The sequence below is a fragment of the Leucopleurus acutus genome, assembly GCF_964270905.1.
Source record: "Leucopleurus acutus genome assembly, chromosome: 5".
Taxonomy (NCBI): Eukaryota; Metazoa; Chordata; class Mammalia; order Artiodactyla; family Delphinidae; genus Leucopleurus; species Leucopleurus acutus.
The window spans coordinates 19522001-19540507 of NC_139147.1; positions in this window are offsets into that span (position 1 = coordinate 19522001).

Below are 18507 nucleotides of genomic sequence, written 5' to 3' on the forward strand. Positions count from 1 at the left end.
TCTGTTCCGTTGATCTGTTTGTTTCTTTGTATGTCAATACCATATGCTTTTGATTGCTATATCTTTGGAATATAGCTAAAGTCAGGAAGTGTGTTTCTTCTAGCTTTGTTCTTTTTTCTTAAAATTGTTTTGCCTTTTTTTATGGTTCTATATAAATTTAAAAAAATTTTTTTCTATTTCTGTGAAGAATGTCTTTAGAATTTTGATGTGAATTGCATTAAATTTGTAGATTACTTTGGGTAGTATGGACATTTTAATAACATTAATTCTTCCTCTCCATGAATGTGTCAATTTCTTTCATCAGTGTCTTATAGTTTTCAGTGTACAGACATTTCACTTCCTTGATTAAACTTATTCCTAAGTATTTTATTCTTTTTGATGCAACTGTAAATGGGATATTTTTCTTAATTTCTCTTTCTGATAGTTTGTTGTTAGTGTATGGAAATGCTGCTGATTTTGCATATTGCTTTTTTATCCTGAACTTTATTGGATTTGTTTATCATAGCAGTTTTTTGGTAAAGTCTTTAGGGTTTTCTATGTATAATATCATGTCATAAAAACAGAGACAATGTTATGTCTTCCTTTCTGATTTGGATGTCTTTCTTTTCGTTTTCTTGCCTAATTGCTCTGGCTTATGACTCCTAGTATTCTGTTGAATAAAAGTGGAAAAAGTGAGCACTTTTGTCTTGTTCCTGACATTAGAGCTTTTCCCCACTGAGTTTGATGTTTGAAGTAGGTTTGTCATATATCGTCTGTTTTATATTGAGGTATATTTTATCTATATCTAACTTGTTGAATACTTTGGTTAGTTTTTAGTCTCTGGGCATTTTTGTATTTCAGCAAATGTCTTCAAACCTGCAGTGTTTCTGCCAAGCTTTCTGTTGATTTCTCAGTTTTCTTGTAGCAACCCTCAGCCTGTGAAACCTTAATTCTCAACATCCTGCTCACACCCTGTGGTTGCTATAGGTTGATTTTTGGAGTTTGAAAATTCTTACTGATATTTTCTGCTAAGATTACCTAAGTTTTTATTAAAATTTTGTATAGGTATGCCACATACTAAATATTTATTTTTTCACACTATATTCCTAGGTTTAGAGAATACACAATTTTCAATAAACTTGTAAACAAAAAGATCCAGAAAGGAGCTATATAATGCATTCATTTTATTTTGTTTTCTAATTTGAAATTTTATATTGATTGCTAAATGCTGTAATTTTTTCCATGGATGGTGGTCATTATAATTTATATAAATTGTATACATTCTGTCTACTAAGAATTCTATACATATTCTCTCTACTAAGCCTCTTAGATTTTATCTCACATATTTTATTATACTTAAGATATATTTTTTCCATTTTAATTAATAAAAGCTTATTTAATGCATTAAGCTTATTTTAAAATCATATATTAAACTCTTTTTTGTGTGTGTACATATTTTAGTACTACTTCTAAAATGTTCTGTTTCACATTAAGCCCTTTTGGAAATGTAACTCTTCTCTATCTGGTGAATTGATTAGCTCAAGACTTCCTAAAAATATGTAACTCCTTTGGACTGCAAAATATCTCTCATTAATACATACAAATACATCCAATATGGATATGAAGCTTGAAAGGATCAATAAAGACTTAGCAGGGAAAGAGGTTCTGCCAGAAAAGCTTTGATGAGTAGTTTTTCAAAGAAGCACATCTATCTTGTCTGATAGTGCTCCATTTTTAATAGGAAGACATATTTTCCCCAAGTCAATATTGTTTTTGTATCCTAACCACAACCTCATTACTAATCAGGATGTTGTTCTAGAATTTTATTATGAATCTCCTTGAAAGAACAATATGTTAACCTCTGACGAGGTAAAGCAAGGTAAATTTAGTAGTAAGATAAAACAAGATAAATAAAACACAATGTAAGATTCACTTTGCTTTCTTATATTGTCTTATATATATTAATTATATGAATTTAATTAAGAATAAAGTACAAATGAGGCAGAGTTCTGTGTTCATTTTATGAAATAATTTAAACAGTTATAAAAGCTATTTTTGAATATTTAAAATGTGGCTGAGGATAGAATAGGGGATCCTAATTTGAAGATTTAATCATTTAAATTTGAGTAAACTCTGATATTAGAGTGGTAAATGAGACATTCTATCAGACTATATCAGATCTTAATCTCTTCCCCAGTGGATAAATGTTAAAGAGATAGGAAATAGAGTGGAAAACAACACAGAGGAAAAACTTTAATCTGAATTATACTTTCTGTGCATGAGTGAAAGAAATCTACATGGTGGTCACATATGAAAAAAAATGTATTTGCCTTTCCCGAAGGAGAAACAAGAGATGGAACCGGGGTATCTTAATCAAACTATTGTAGCTAGGTATTTGGATCTCAGAGGGGGAAAAGAGATCAATGTTAAGAAATGCTAAAAAAGAAATATCTTCTAATGCTACTAGAAACCTAAGTTTCTTCTTAGATAAACAAGAAAAGCTCAATATACTCTAAGATGATTATGGCCCCTTAAAAGAACATTTGGCCACAGTATCACATGCATTCCCTTCTGCCAGATGAGCTGGGACTATACCAGGGCCCACACAGGCTGTTCATGACTAGTGCCAGCCTCCTGCCAGGACCTTTACTGTCGTGTGGTTTTCCCACAAGCTGTAAAGAGTCAGGAAGATACTGCAATTGCTCAGTTTTAGAAGCTGAGATGGCAAAAGAGATCTACGCATTGTGAAATTAGTGAAAGTACAAGCTTTGGATTCCTCTTGACATTTATGTGAGGTTTCTTTAGTGTACTGAGATGATTGTCTATTTCTGTCAATCTGTATGAGCAGCTGTAACTTACCATTCAAATAATTAAAATATGTGAGCCAAGAATCTCTATGGATTTTATTTCTGTCTTTTCTCAGACTGTAACTGCAGGGTACACAGTTATAATGTGTAAGCTAACAAAATAACTTGTAATGAAACACTTTAAATAGTAAATTTGGGGGATGCCATGTAAGGACTCCTACAACTGAATATTTAGCAACATGGTCAACAATAAAATTCCAGGCAAATAGGTTGAATGTCCTAGGGAAAGTAATATCATTATTGTAGCATTTATGATGCCTGTAGTATATGTAGAAAGACAATTTTAGAGAACTCTGCTAAAGCAAAAGTTTATTATGTTTATTGGCATAAACTTTTAAAATTATATTTGCCTAGGATCCTTACTCTATTTGGGCCATTTTAAATGGATTTTATGGTGCTATAAAAATGTGGAAAGGCTTAGACAATCACAGTAACTTCAAAGGAAATCAATATACACAGAGCCGAATTTTACCCAATAGAAAAATAGTCTTTTAATACTTAATTGTACACAAAGCACAAATCAGGCAAAAAAAAGAGCAGGAATTACTTTAGCTGACTTTTTTTTTTTTTAAAAAAGGACAGAAAAATATCTTGACTATAGGTCTTTCATCTGTCTGAATGGTGAAAAGCCACCACCTGGTTTCTTTAGAAGACCATTGCTCTCTAAGTAAATGTCACAATTACCATTGTGAAACCCCCTTTCAGCTGTCTGTTTTTCAGCCACAAAATAATAAACTACCTGATACCATGATCGAAATAGATTCCTTATTTATGTGATACTTCCTGGAGAAAGCTACCAAGAAACAATCATGGCGGTTCGCTTGTTTTCTACTGCATTGTATCTGTGTGACCAACAAAACCGCTGGAGGGTGTTTTAAAATAGAGTTAGTAACATTTGCTTTTTAGTCATGTTTAAGATAAATCGATAACAAGACTGCTGCAACAACTAATTCTATTACTGTTATTAATGCTACCATTCTTGGAAATACTACACAGCTGCTTCACCAATAAGCTGATCATAGAAAACTGGAAAAATAATCAGTCTTAAACTTAATCCATAGTTTTGCCTATCAAATATATGCATGTTGCAAAATCACCTAATTTTATTAGCATTGGGATCCTCAAATATAAGCTGGGTATAGTAATAGTCATACCTGCCTTTCTCACTATATGAAATTGTTTTGGATATAAGTGAAATTATAGAAGTGCTAACTCTGGGGACAATTTAGGGAAATCTACTAAGTATTGAAGTTGGTGGAATTTAATTTCTAGAACTCAAGTTGAGTCAATAATATATTATGCCATGAAGTAATATTAATATGTATATGGGTGAGTATATCTATGTAATTATTTTGAAATGTCCAAAGCTAGCTCTGCTCAAGCCTAAATGTGTTTGGTCTGCTGGTCTTCAAGCTAATACTGGTTCATTCTGTGGTATGGGCTGTGAGTATCACCATCTAAGGAGACCTACCTTATTCAGGGCCTAAAGTAGACCACCAAACAAGAAACTTCAAAAATTATCAGTATATGAAATGGTTATTTTTCTTTTTTGTCCTCCTTTCTCTTCATCTATCTTCTACACTTAACTCAGCCACAAAGTGTTCAAATCCACTATACGTGAATTCTGTAGAGTTAACTGTCAAGAATTAAGCCATGACTCCTCAGCCGGATCCTTTTTACCATGCTGTTTTAGCTAAGTTTTTCCAAAATAAAACAGGGTTCAATGTTCCAGAGTGAAGAAAATTTATTGTGTAGAAAGCACACTGGACACTCATCCTAAAGGACTGATTTATGAAAATCAACAGTCAGGCTGTGTCTGATGGCAACATTTAAGGGGATTAAAAAGCAAACAAAAAAACCTCATTTTTCCCCAGCTAATTGTTTATTTTTGTTTCTATTCAGAATGCTTTTAGGTGCCCCTACACCCCCCCAACAAAAGAAAGAAAAGAAAAGCATTGGGCCAGTCAGTGCAGAATTAATGATAAATACAGGACAATGGAATGTGAGTTCTAAAAGAAGAAAATTGGCAAGATGACTGTTGACATCAGTGACACAAGTCTTCCATTCCAAACCTCCAACATTATCCCCAAACTGGGCTGTGCTGCTTTCCTTTTTAATTCTGAAGAGAAAGACAGGTATATGAGATAATGTACACACACCCACGAACTCACCACGACCAATGTTAACACTTAATCACATTTGCTTTAGAATAATTCTATATGAAATAAAATATTACAGATAACATATTGTTTTCTTTGTTCCCCTCTCAGTCTGATTTTCCTCCCTCCTTCCCCAGAAGGAAACATTATTTTAAATTTGTTATCCATCCTCACATTTTACCCTATTATACCTTAAGAAATTTTAAGATACATACATATATACAAGATATAGATGTATCCATAAACAATAAACAGCTTTGTTTTTTAATTCTCATACATGCTTTCAGGCTGAGAGCAGACTTTCTGCTCAACGTCATGACTAAGGTATCTATCTATGTCAATGCATATAGATTTGTTTTATCTTTATCTTATTTAAACTGTACATTATTTCACCACATAAATATACCACATTTTATTCATTCATTCCTATATTGATGAGCATTTTGACTATTTCATCACAATGTGATGATAAAATTCTTTGTGAAGGTGTTCTTATGCATAAGCTCTTGAAATCTTCTCTAAGCTTTACACCTAGAAGTGAAGCAGCTGGATAAGCTATGCACACTTTCAAGTTTAATTGAAGGTCAAGTTGCTCTAGAAATGGATTATACCAGTATGCCTGTCTACATGCAGCAAACACATTATTTCTTAAATTCTGTACTGTCTGATGATGTTCCTACAGGAGTCTTATTTTAGTGGATCTTTAAAGGATCCAACTTCAGAGATATGTGCTAGAAAGAACTAGATAAGACGATGAGCCTCTTAGTTTATCAGATTTGGTTCTTGGTGGAGAACTAATGTGGGATCCAGGTTAGGCGAGGGCTAGCTTACAGGGAAGTGATAATATTAACTGCAGTTCTGTGCTTAGGTGTTCACTTAGGATGCGAGCAGCAGTGGGGAGAGCTGAATAATTTTAGGTTCTGCTCATTAACAGAGAGGAGCACCCTGTGCTTTGCTGACCTGGCCCTTCTTGGTGGGGGTGGAGGTAGTTTGTGCCTGAGGTGAGCCAATGTTTATTATAAGATGATGGCCAAGAATCAGACACAGAGAGACATCCACAGCCAAATGGAAGTTTTTTTCCTTAGTTATACTTTTGTTCTTTGATTTTGGGGGGTTCTTGGTTGTAAAAGTTAATGAGAGAAAAAATTCAATTGTCACTCTAATACTTTTGGAACTGTTCATCATTCAACTCAGTGCAGAGGAAAGAGCAACAATGATGCTTAAAAACATCCTGCTTACTACTTTTTCTGAAATGAATGAAATCTCAAGTTCAGTTAATTTAGGGTACGTTGTGATTTACAAAATATTCAACACCACTGCAGATACTGTTCTGTTTGCTTGGGAAGACTGTGCTCTCTTGGCCTACCAGATGAATGAACTCTTCCAGCTTATTCAAGCCTTTGCTCAAGCATCCCCATGTATAAGAATCCTTTCTCAATGCACTTCCTTCCATGTTCACCCTGTCTGCACCAAAACTACAAATTTTCTTTTTCATACTGATAACACTGGTATCACTTATATTGGAATCGCACATTTATAAGTGTGTCTCCTTAACAGCATTGCAGAAGAGACGGCCTGGGGAAGTAGATAGAGATTTTAGACGGGACTGCCTTGGGTTGAAACCCAGCTCCATCACTTAGTATCTGTGTGATCTGGGGCAAGCAAGTTCCTTTAACTTTCTGTATTTCAGTTTTCTCATCTATTAAATGTCTATAACAATTCACCTATTGCCTAGTATTGTCATGAAGGTTAAGTTAATATTAGTTAATATACGAAAGCATTTGGAAGAGTGACTGGGACACAGAGAGCACAATAATGGTAGCTATTCCTATCCTTATGTCCTTGAGTGCAGGTACTGTGTCTTCATCTATGAATCCAAAGTACCTTGCACTATACCTGGCAACTAAATGGTTGCACAGAAATATGTGTTCAGTTCAGCAAACACAGATGTACCTATTTTTTCTGAACAAGTACCTATATAGCATGCATTTTCTTCTAGTTGGCATGTGTTCCATTTTTACATCAGCCTAAGAGATGCCTGTTAGCTATTCTTTGTTTTGACAGATTTTTAACTTAAGTTATCACCTTCATGACAAGTCTGCCCCATAAGTTATGAAAGGAGGTGGGGAAGAATGATAACTTTTAACAGCGGGGAGCATCCTATTGGCAGGGCATTTGGGAACAAAGACACTTGGAATGTTACATTATCTCAGCTACAAGCCCAAGAAATATTTACATTTATTTATAGATTCCACTAGAAGGTGCTGTCCTCCCTCAATATAATGAATGGATATATTTGGAGAAGACCAGATTGTTTTAATACCTTCACCTAAATTGTTACAGCCACAATCTGTGAAGTAAAAAAGACTTTAATTTTAAAAGTGTTTATTTCTAAATCAGACCCTGTCTTTTGAGCACAAATAATTTCTCTTAGAATATAGTGTTAGATGAAAAAGTTTGTGTACACAAAAACAATTTTACATTGAAAAGTCTTACCTCTGTGGGTCCCTTAATTAGCACAGCATTTTTGTTTGTTTGTTTTTGTTTTGTTTTGTTTTGCGGTACGCGGGCCTCTCACTGTTGTGGCCTCTCCCGTTGAGGAGCACGGGCTCCAGACGCGCAGGCTCAGCAGCCATGGCTCATGGGCCCAGCCGCTCCGCGGCATGTGGGATCTTCCCTAACCGGGGCATGAACCCGTGTGCCCTGCATTGGCAGGCGGACTCTCAACCACTGCACCACCAGGGAAGCCCAGCACAGCATATTTTAAATGTTGGGCTGCTAACAAATGAAATTGCAAAGGCTTTTAGAAATGTATACCCATTTTAAACTTCTAGCTCTTTTCTCAGGTTCCTTTTTTTTTTTTTTTTTTTAACTAAAGTGGGAACGCATGTGGCTATGTGCATAATATAGATCTGTGACTTTTCATCCAGGGTATTAGAATGGATGAAATACCCTGTTGAATGTTGTGGTCTATATCTTACAGGCACTCTTTTTTTTTTTTTTTTTTTTGATTTTTAGAGCTTTTTAAATTGAAGTATAGTTGATTTACAATGTTGTGTTAGTTTCAGGTGTATCGAATAGTGATTCAGTTTTATATACATATATATATATATAACTATTGGTCCTTTTTGGTTATCTATTTTATATATAGTAGTGTGTATATGTTAATCCCAAACTCCTAATATATCCGTTTCCCCACCTTTCCCCCTTGGTAACCATAAGCTTGTTTTCTATGTCTGTGGGTCTATTTTTGTTTTGTGCATAAGTTCATTAGTATCAATTTTTTCTTTTTTAGATTTTACATGTAAGCAATATATAATATTTATCTTTGTATGGCTTATTTCACTTAGTATGATAATCTTTATGTCCATCCATGTTTCTGCAGATGGCATAATTTCATTCTTTTTTATGGCTGAGTAATATTCCATTGTATAAATATACCACATCCTCTTTATCCATTCATCTGTCAATGGAGTTTAGGTTGCTTCCATGTCTCGGCTATTGTAAATAGTGCTTCAGTGAACATTGAGGTGCATGTATCTTGGAGGTTCCTTAAAAAACTAAAAATAGAGCTACATAAGATCTTGCAATCCCACTCCTGGCATAGATCTGGAGAAAAACAGGCACTATTTAAAAATAGCTTATTATAACTTGGGTAGACTTTGATGTGCCTGAGGAATATAATCCAGAAATGAAATTTAAAGTTAAATTTACCAGTTGATTCTATTCTATGCACCAATCCCTGGATCCCTGAACTTACAGAAAACATGTTAACTGAAAAGGGAGAAGAGGGAGGGAGAACTCAAAAGGTGAAGAAAATGTGACATGGAAACTAGACTCACCGGAAACCAAGTGAAGTACTTGGAACGATATATATTCAAGTTTAGATTGATGTGATTTGTGTTCACAGGAAGGTCCTGTTCTAAGCTTATTAGAGATGATCAATTCAATGGTACATTTATCCATATTTATAGCTCATGCCTCCTATTTACACACAAAAAGGCTACTGTGACATAACACAGAATGGAATCCACATTTCCCACTTTAAAGATTAGAGGATCTAAGAGAATTCTGAGCATAAAGTGATTTCTGAACTATTTTTATTCATAGGCTAATTTCTCCTCTTTTCTCCTGATCAGTATGTCTTGGTAGAGATGATTTAATACCCTTTTTAAAGGCAGTGTTTTAAATTGCTGACAGATTCTGGTGTCAATCATCTATATAACCCTGTGAGATGGTTTTTAAGTTGTTTAACTGCAGAAAGTTTCATTGAAGCTTCAGTTCATAGCATAAATTTAGGTTGACTGGGAAAGTACTTTTTCTTTCTTTTTTCCCCTGGGGATTAGGGGAGCCCTGAGCAGGGAGAGGCTCTGTAGGCTAAGGGGCATTTCTGTTGTGCCTGCTGGGCAGGGGAGTGTGTGCCGCACCCCCCCCCACCGCTCCCCTCCCCGAACCCCTGGCTTCTGTTGGGGAAGCTAGTAACGTAGTCTTGTTCAGGCTTCAGAGGCAGCACTAGGCCTCTCTCTGGCGGGACAATGAGGCTAAAGCTGGCTGCATGCCAAACGACTGAGCTACACCCAGGCCAGCAAGGGATGGTGCCAGCACATATGGTAAACCACTAGATAAGATGGAAAGTAAGTCATGGGACTCCTTGTACCTTGAGGGCCTGGCCAGCTCCCGGGGATCAAGAACATTCCAGGACTTACGAGCTAAGACCAAGGCATTTATGACAACAACCAGAGCTGCAAACTTGCACATAGGCTGATTGCTATTAGCCTGCAGCCTGGTGCTAAAAGTTCGGCTCCTTTGAGTGGCAAACTGAAGTCTCACCCGTGGGGTGGACGTACCGCCTGGGACCTTCCCAACTGGGACTCCAGACTGCTGTTCAAGGGACTTCCCAGCGCCCCTTGAATCTGGGTGTAGGTGCTTCCCCAATTCGCTGATGTATATAAACCTCCATCTTTACTATCTTTTCTTGGTTATATATACTCTTCTTTTCTTAATTAGTATACTGTAATCTACGTTAATTCAATAACTCTCTCTAAATTCTTGTTTAACTGAGTGCAGAGTGGTTAGGTTGCTAGCGAATCCTATGAACCTTGAAACTGGAAGTAAGGCTTTGGGCAAAACAACTTCCCCAGCCTGGACACATCGGAGAAGCACCTTCTGGTCAGCAGAGCCTTCGTTTGCTAAGAAGAAAGAAGGGGCTGGGACAATTCGAAGGGCCCATCCTAGGGCCTGTCCTGGTCCAGCCTTGGCACTCGCTGGTCCAGCACAGTAGCCAGGAATGGGGGTCCCAGCTGGGAAGGACCTCAGCTGGCCCAGAGCAAGGTCGTGGCACTACCGGGAAACCGAGGTGCAGAGCCGGAAGCTGGTCAGGACAGCTCTCAGTCAGAGGTCCCGGTCTCTAGGGTCCTCTCCAACAGGACACATGGAACCTCAGAACAGACGACCTTGAACCAGGCATAGCTCACTCCATGCCTGCCCAGCTCTCCTAGTTACTTGTCAGTGACCACGTAGCCTTCTCCCATCCATTCTTGGGCAACCACTCGCTAGCCCTGACACACATGTCAGAGAGAAGGTGCTGAACACACACACACACACACACACACACAGACAACTCGAGCGATGGGAAAGGCAGCTGAGGGCCTCTGTTCTGGGTTCTTACTACCTTTCCAGGCCTGTGCCCCTCTTCCCCCAAAGGTACAAAACCAAGGGGATGGAAGCTGGGGGGCTTTGGTCAAGGAGCCTGAGGGTGCCCAAGTTTTCTCGTCTGTGAAATGGAATGATAATTCTTAAATCGGATTGCACAGGGCCTGGCTCCCCCTGGGGAGTATTCTGATTGGGGGGCTCTCCTGGGATTTATGGAACAGGAGGCAGGTCCATGAGCTGGGGACAGTCCTACCTTGGGTTCCCTGAGGGACTGCTGGGCACCTGGGCTCCCTTGAGTCCTCTGGAGGAAGGGCAGGTACTTGCAGGGGGTCAGTGGGGAGCAGCAGTGGAAAAGTATTTTTAAATTTAGTTTCATTTTTTCTGTACATTATTTCTGTTATTATCTGAAAAAGAATAAGTTAAAAAGATTCAGAGTTCTCTATGTAACACGTAGAGCATACTTGAAATATAGATGAAAACTTTTTCTAATCGACCCTGATATATTAAAAGTAATCTGATGACAACATAATTGAAAGATTAAAAATTGAGATAATGTGTACATAAAAGTGACTATTATATGCTCATTGAAATTTTCAATACAATAAAAGAAAATCAATATTTTTAAGAAATTTACTTCAAACTAAGTTAACTAAATGATTCCTTATAATTAGACAAAATACTCGGAAGAGTGCTATTATACTTTTATTAAACATATCCTTGAAGAATCTTCACTAAAAATTAAAAGTCAATTTAGCAAAGATTTGTAATCATATCAGCTTCAGTGCTAACTACTACTGCAATTTTATTTTTGTGCTACTTCTCTCATAGACTTATATCAAAAGATAATTGGATCAAATTGGGTGTTAAAAAAATTCCACTTTCATTGAACTGCTTAAGCTATTTTTATAGATTATGTAGAAAGTTATGAACATTTGGCCTATTAAAATCAAGAATTTTGGAAAAAGTTAGCTGCTACATACAGACACAGTCACCAATACTAATTTTTAATATGGGAATTAGCTGCTTCTGGAAGCCCACTGAATAAAAATTATCCTATTTGCAGTATTAAGGAGACTTTGAGGGAAGGATGAATGATTGACAATAAGTATGTCTCTAGGTTGTCAAAACATTTAGATAAAAGGATGCAAATTGCAGTCCGTTTTCTAGCAATTTTATCAGCTGTGTCAGCTCTGACACCTTCTGGAATAGCTCATTGAGAGAAGCTTCATATTCCTGATGTACATTATTTTAAATTCTCTAAAGAACTCCAAGAAACATGCTGTGATTCTAACAGAGCCTGATGAGAAGTTGCGTGGCTGTCACACAATGCAGACTGAACAATGCACCTCCCCCTCTACCTACAATCACTGACCACACAGTGTCCCTGATTTGGGCAGTGCCTGGGCTGCTGCGTCACTAGATGTTTCTCTGGGTGACCTCACACCTGCTCGGGGTGATTGTAAGTGAACTTCAGACTGAGGAAGACCAGGAATTATTTGAACTAAACTCTGGCCTTAAATCCTTTCCTCTCAAGGATCCCTCATTTTCACCCATGACTTTGCCCATGGAAGAAGTTGGAGGCCTCCGTGGGTCCTTTCTACTCAGCCCCGTGGCGGGTCTTTCTTCTCTGGTATGTGGCACCAGGGCCAGAGCCAGGTAGGAACATAGATAAGGGCCCTTCTTACTGTCTCGCTGGCCTAGAAACGGCACACCAAGGATGAGCTCATTTCTAACATCCCGTGGAGGAGGGATGAGAGGAGCCAGTCTCATTGACACCCAAGAGCCTTTGCAGGAAAAGGCATCCACGTGGGTCACCTGCACTCTCTAGCCAGATAGCTGGCTAACTTAGCTCACCTGAGGTCCTGGGCCTCTACTGTCACCTGGTCACCTCTTCCGCTGCTTGCGTCGTAGCTCTGCTGTCTCCCAAAGCTGCTTATATTCCCTCTCCTGGAACTAGCAAGAGTCCCAACAAATGTGCTGGTCACTAGGTCCCTGCCTAGGAGGGAAGCTGGTCCAGTGGTGCTGAGCAGCATGTATGTGTCTTAGAAGTCTTTCTCCAGTGGTCCACGCCTCTCTCAGCATCCCCCGCCTGGGTAGAGACAGCTCTGTTGTCTTCTTTAGCACACACCCAACGCTCTTCCCTCAGGAGCCTTGTTGGAGCAACTTGTCACCAACATACACATTCCTAAGCTGGTGGGAGGATGTGATATTAGATTCTTAGTGTCTCAACACCTGAACTCTTCCACTGTATTGATATATTTCCTCACATTGTCCTCATAATGAAGACATCCCTTTATACTCTAAATAAATACACATACCCATTGAAGGCTTTATTTCTAAGGCTTTATTCATCCTACTTTCTCACATTTTTCCTCCCTGTTCCAGACTGAAGAATATAGGCAAATAAGTCTTGGGTCAAAATCATGGCCTTCTCATAATCTTTCCTTTGGAGAGCAATTCTCCTCCCCTCCCTTCCTCATTTCCCCTCTCATCCTCTTTTTTCTCTTCTCTTTCCCTTTCCAATCCTCTTTTCTATTCCTTCCTTTTTCTTTTTTCCTCCCCTTTATTTTACAAACTATACTTTTTCATAGACAAATCAAAGTAGATACCGACATTGATGATGCATGAAAAAAATTACTTTTACAGAGAACTTTTTCAGAATGAACACTGAAAATGATATTTCCCACTTATTAACCATGAAGAGACTTCCAGAGATTAGTGTTATGCAATATATTTTAGCAGCACTGTTTTTATAGAAGCAGGAGGAGTATTTCTTTGAAGGAGTTCAGGTTCTGATGCAGATGACATGAAGAAAGCAAAACTCATTAGTTACTAAGGGACTAGTTCATTATTAGGCTAGACCAGGTGGGGTTTGTGTTCCACATTTCCTCTCCAGTCTTCTCCCAGGGGTTAGACTTTCAGTGTTCTGAGGAGAGAAGCCAAGTGTGTTATGAGAACATAAAATTTCCTTTTTAACTCCATGAAATTGATTAAAGAGAACATATTTGCTTTTCTGCAATTCAGAGAAATGACTCAGAGAAATTAAAAATACCAACTCCCTTTGGTGATGCTTTACTTTCTTTCATGGCAGATCTATTCCTCCCATGAGCAATTTCTTATACTAAGAAAGCCTCAAGAATGCAGTCTATTAATATCACTTGAAAAAAATCTATAATGATAAATGGTGTAATAAATAAGTCAAAGCATGCAATAATAATGAGTTTTTAAAAATAGAAATTGAAAGAAAGGAAATAAAGTATATCGATTAACCAGGACTCCCCCCTAGATATCTAACGCTCTTGTAACTTTTTCAATATTTAAAAATGCAATTATCTTTATGTATTCATATGTATTTCTAAAAGTTCTGTTAATGCTACCTATTTACTAGGCTTATATAAGGAAACAAAAAGAATAACTATCTATATCAGCTAGATTTAGTCTTTTTCTCAGTTTATTTTTATGGTTTGTGTCTTACTAGACTTCATTTTCAAAAGATGACATGCCCACTGCTCACAGCAGCTGCAATCAATTAGCCTAATGGATTGGAATTATAGGTTGCCTTAGGATTTGTCTATTGTGTGGCAAAATCAAATGTAAATCCTACTGTGAAAAGTCTTGACACTATTAAATGTGAAAAATGCAATGCGTTCAGTAAGATGTTAAGAAAAAAGATGTAGGCCATTTGACTAACCAACCAGAAAGTAATATGAAGTTTATGCCAACATAGAAACTACTTGTGTTTTCTTGTTGGTGGTGTTTAGCAGAGTAATCATACACTGTCATTTACCACACAGCAGTGTTGGATAAATAGTACTAATTGCTCAATTATCCCCTTGTCCTACTAAATACTGGCCGTAGACTATTGCTGGATATATCATATTCTTACTCAGAATTTTACCTCATGAACGCTTTCATTCATTCAACAAAAACATCTGAGTGCCTGCTCTGTGTCACACATTGTGCAGGTACAATGTTTATAGACGTGTCAAAGCCAGCAAATGACTGACAAGGAAAACTCTTACTGCTTATTGCCCTCTCATATCCTTTCAGCTCTTTTCCTCTCATCTCCAACACAGGCCACCAGTACTACTGGGGCAACACATAGGAGTTTTCTGCTTGCGGTTCAGGGCTTTGCCATTCTTGATTTCAGTATCCACACAGAAAGGAAAATGAGGAAGGGAACATCCGGCTTTCTTTCCAGGAGCCACCTAATGTTAACAAGGGAAACAGCTGTCCAATGAGATGAGCTGTCCATTGACAGGTGGCACAGCAGGGGCACTTATGGGAAGGCTATGTGCTGTCTGACTTGGAGAGGAATAGTCACCCCTGCCACCGCTTTGGTGGAGAGTATTGAGACACTTTAATTCACCTCTTCAAACCTAGCAATGATATAGCCCTGAAAGATTAATTGTGACATGTCTTGTCTCTTTATCCTTTTTTTTGTGTACTTCACTGATTTATCTGAGGATAGCTTTCTCCTACAGAAATATTTGTCATTTATATAGAAAATAAAACAAATATTTGAATACAATGCTCAATTACATAAAGGTTATTCTCAAACACACATCTCAAAAAAAGGGAAATAGGAAATAAACTAGATCCAAGGGGCTACCAGTTTTCAAATTTTAAAAATGAATCTTAACTTTTATAAGTTCAATACTATTTTTTTCATTGAACTATCTTAGAAAAAAAAACAAAAAAGTTGAATCATAGTATGCTAACATTTAGTCTTCAGCTAGAAGAAAGCTTCTCTTTGAATGTTTTATTAACTTCTCCAAGGGTGAACAAGTAACTCTTCTTGTCTTTATGTCTTTGTTTCTCTCTCACATACTGTGTCTCATGTAAACAGATACATTCACACACCTATGCAAACAGAATTCATATATTTATTTTGTCTAATATTCTATAGTAGTGTTTCCTATATTCTTAACACTGTGCTAGGTACAGTGAAAATTACACAGAAAGTTGGTTTCTGACCTTCAGCACGTACATTTGGAAAATGGAACATTCACTCATTCATTCATTCATTCAACAGGCAATTGCTGAGTGCTTATTTTATGCCGATTATGCATGTGTGTTAGTTAAGTAATGAACAAGGGAAGTGTTAAAACATGAGGGGCTGAGGTTGAAGAACTGGAGAAATGGTGACTAGGGGAGAAGCTTAATCAACCAGGCAGGAAGACGAGGATTCTAAAGGACTAATGCATTGCAGAAGGTAGAGTCTAGGTACATGCTAGGAAGGCAGAAACTAAGTAGAACAGAAGCAATCAACGGTTTCAAATGGAGAGAATGTAAGGAGAGCCTGGAGTGAGACTGAGGAAAGTGTGTTTTCATCCCAGAAGTGGTGTATATGTGGGATATAATCAAGGGCTGGTGTGAAAGGAGTGATCTCTGAAGCCAGAGCTTGGGTGGAGGGATCAGATTTGGATAAATTGCTGAGGAAGAAGAAGCAGTCCTTCTGGTGAGATGGGATTACAGTTTGTGCACGAGCTTGGAAATAAAAGAATTGCAAGTAAAATGGAAAGGGACAAATATAAATAAACTGGAGCATTTGAAATAGAACCTGAGATGAATGAACTAAGAGGTATTAATTATTACTCTAAAGGAAAGGCTTACAAACTGTTGTTTCTAGGCCTGGTTGTTCACCTTTGCCGCATTATGTCAATATTGCCGCATAATGTCAATATTACATTACTCTTCAAATAAATTGCTTAATTAAGCTCTTGATGGTTATTGTAACCCATACCTGAAAGAATCTTAATATTTTATGTTTTCTACAAGAATTACAGATAGATATTTGGAGATTAAAATTTCGATAGGGTATCCAGGGAAGAGTCCTTACCAGGAATTGACATTTAAGTAAAGACCTGAAGGAAGTAAGTGAGAGAAACTTTTCAAAGAATAGGAAAAGCAAGTAAAAATACTCACTACTGTATCTATGTGTGGCTCCAGATTTGTTCCATAGCTTCATTGTAAAAAAAAAAAAAAATGCCTGCATCAAATGACCCTGTGTTAAAAATTATAGTTTTATAATAGAATGAATCCAGTAAGGGTAAGTATGTAATTTAGTTCCACTACAGAGATATCTTGTCTTTTCCTGAAATTTTCCCTAACTTACCAGGATTTTCTTGGGAAAAAAAGTCCCATTTGGAATTTTATGGGAATTGCATTAAATAAGTATATACATAAGATTCTGCACCTTATTCCAACATGATATGGGTTTCTCCACGCATCCAGGAAATTCTCTGTGACACAAGCTGAATGTCCTACAATTCAATTAAATTCTGACACTACCTACCTGGAGAGAGTGTCAGATTCCACAGATTAAGGGCTCAGTCTTACAAGACTGCCCCACTCCCCAACTTCAGATGGCAGTCACCCAGGTTATCACCTGCTCTTCTGCCCTACGGGCTATATAGTTTGGAGATTCTAAGGACTCTCTCTTTGGGCTTGGTTAACTTTCTAGAGTGGCACACAGAACTCAGAGAAACATTTTACCTACTGGACCACAGATTTATTTTAAAAGGATATAACTTAGGAACAGCCAGATGGAAGAGATGCTTAGGGCAAAGGTATGTAAGGTGGGGCTCAGAGCTTCCATCCCTTGTCCCAGAGCATCTCTCCCCAAATCTGCACATGTTCCCCAACACAGAAGCTCTCCCAACCCAATCCTTTGGGTTTTTATATATATACAATATCATATATATATAGATATGGCATACATATAAAATATGTGTTTTAAAATTTAACTTAATCTTGGACAAATTTGAGGGCTGAAATTGCAACTTTTTTCTTCCAAGGGTCATTGGAGTTTTGTGTCTATCAGAGCTGAGTTCTACTACTCTCCTGGAATCTGTTTAACTCTTTTCAGTAGTCTTGGTTTAATGCAAATATCTCAGGTTCAGCCTCCAAACATTTTTTGGGTCTATGGTTTAGTCCCTTAGTCATATCTACTCTCCTCCTCCTACTCTGGTTCCTTCCCTTCCTTCTTAAACTTCCTGTTCTGTTTTCAGCCAAGTAATTTACTGTATCATTTTGAACAGTTCTGCTATTTTCATTAAAGCCAGAAATGTATTGAAAGTTATATGTATTTGCTGTAATTATCCTGGCAGTATTAAACTGCATTTAATTGGTACACAAGTGACAAATTAGATGTCTCATAGGATGCTTACATTCATTGCATTTTATAACGTATGTGCAGCGCATTTATTAGAAAATGTAATGGCGATTGCCACCTTCTCACTGGACAAAATTAACAAACTGCAAATATCTTTACAAAATGTAGCACAGTTAATTAACTTTTCTGCATTATAATTCATCATCTAGAAAATAAGTTGTTTTTAGAAATAGCATATGGCTCACTACTTTACTGCTTTTATGAATTCCATGTTCATCTTTGGGCAACAAACTCATCCAGTGAGTTTTATTTGGAAAATTCCTAATCTATGAACTATTATTTATTCTGCATTTTATATCACAAAACCAACTTTTAAATGGCTCACGAATCAAACAAACCTAATTGGTTAAATATTCACTTATATTTGTGAGTCTGATTAGGCAATGTACATCCTATATACAAATCATTTTGTACTGCTTGACTTCATTTAAGGCATCTCAGTGATGTTAAGTATCGATATTTAATGAATATTAATTTTCATAAATCAGTATATGATATTTCATTGTTGAAATGATGAATATTGATATTCAGCAACAATGTTTCACCAAACCAAAGAACTCTATTTCATTGATGGCCATTTTTAGTTACACAGACTTAGCTGATTTAACTTCCCTCAACAATGTCTGGCAATATAAAGGAGACATAATATAGACATTTTAAGAGCAAATTCTCA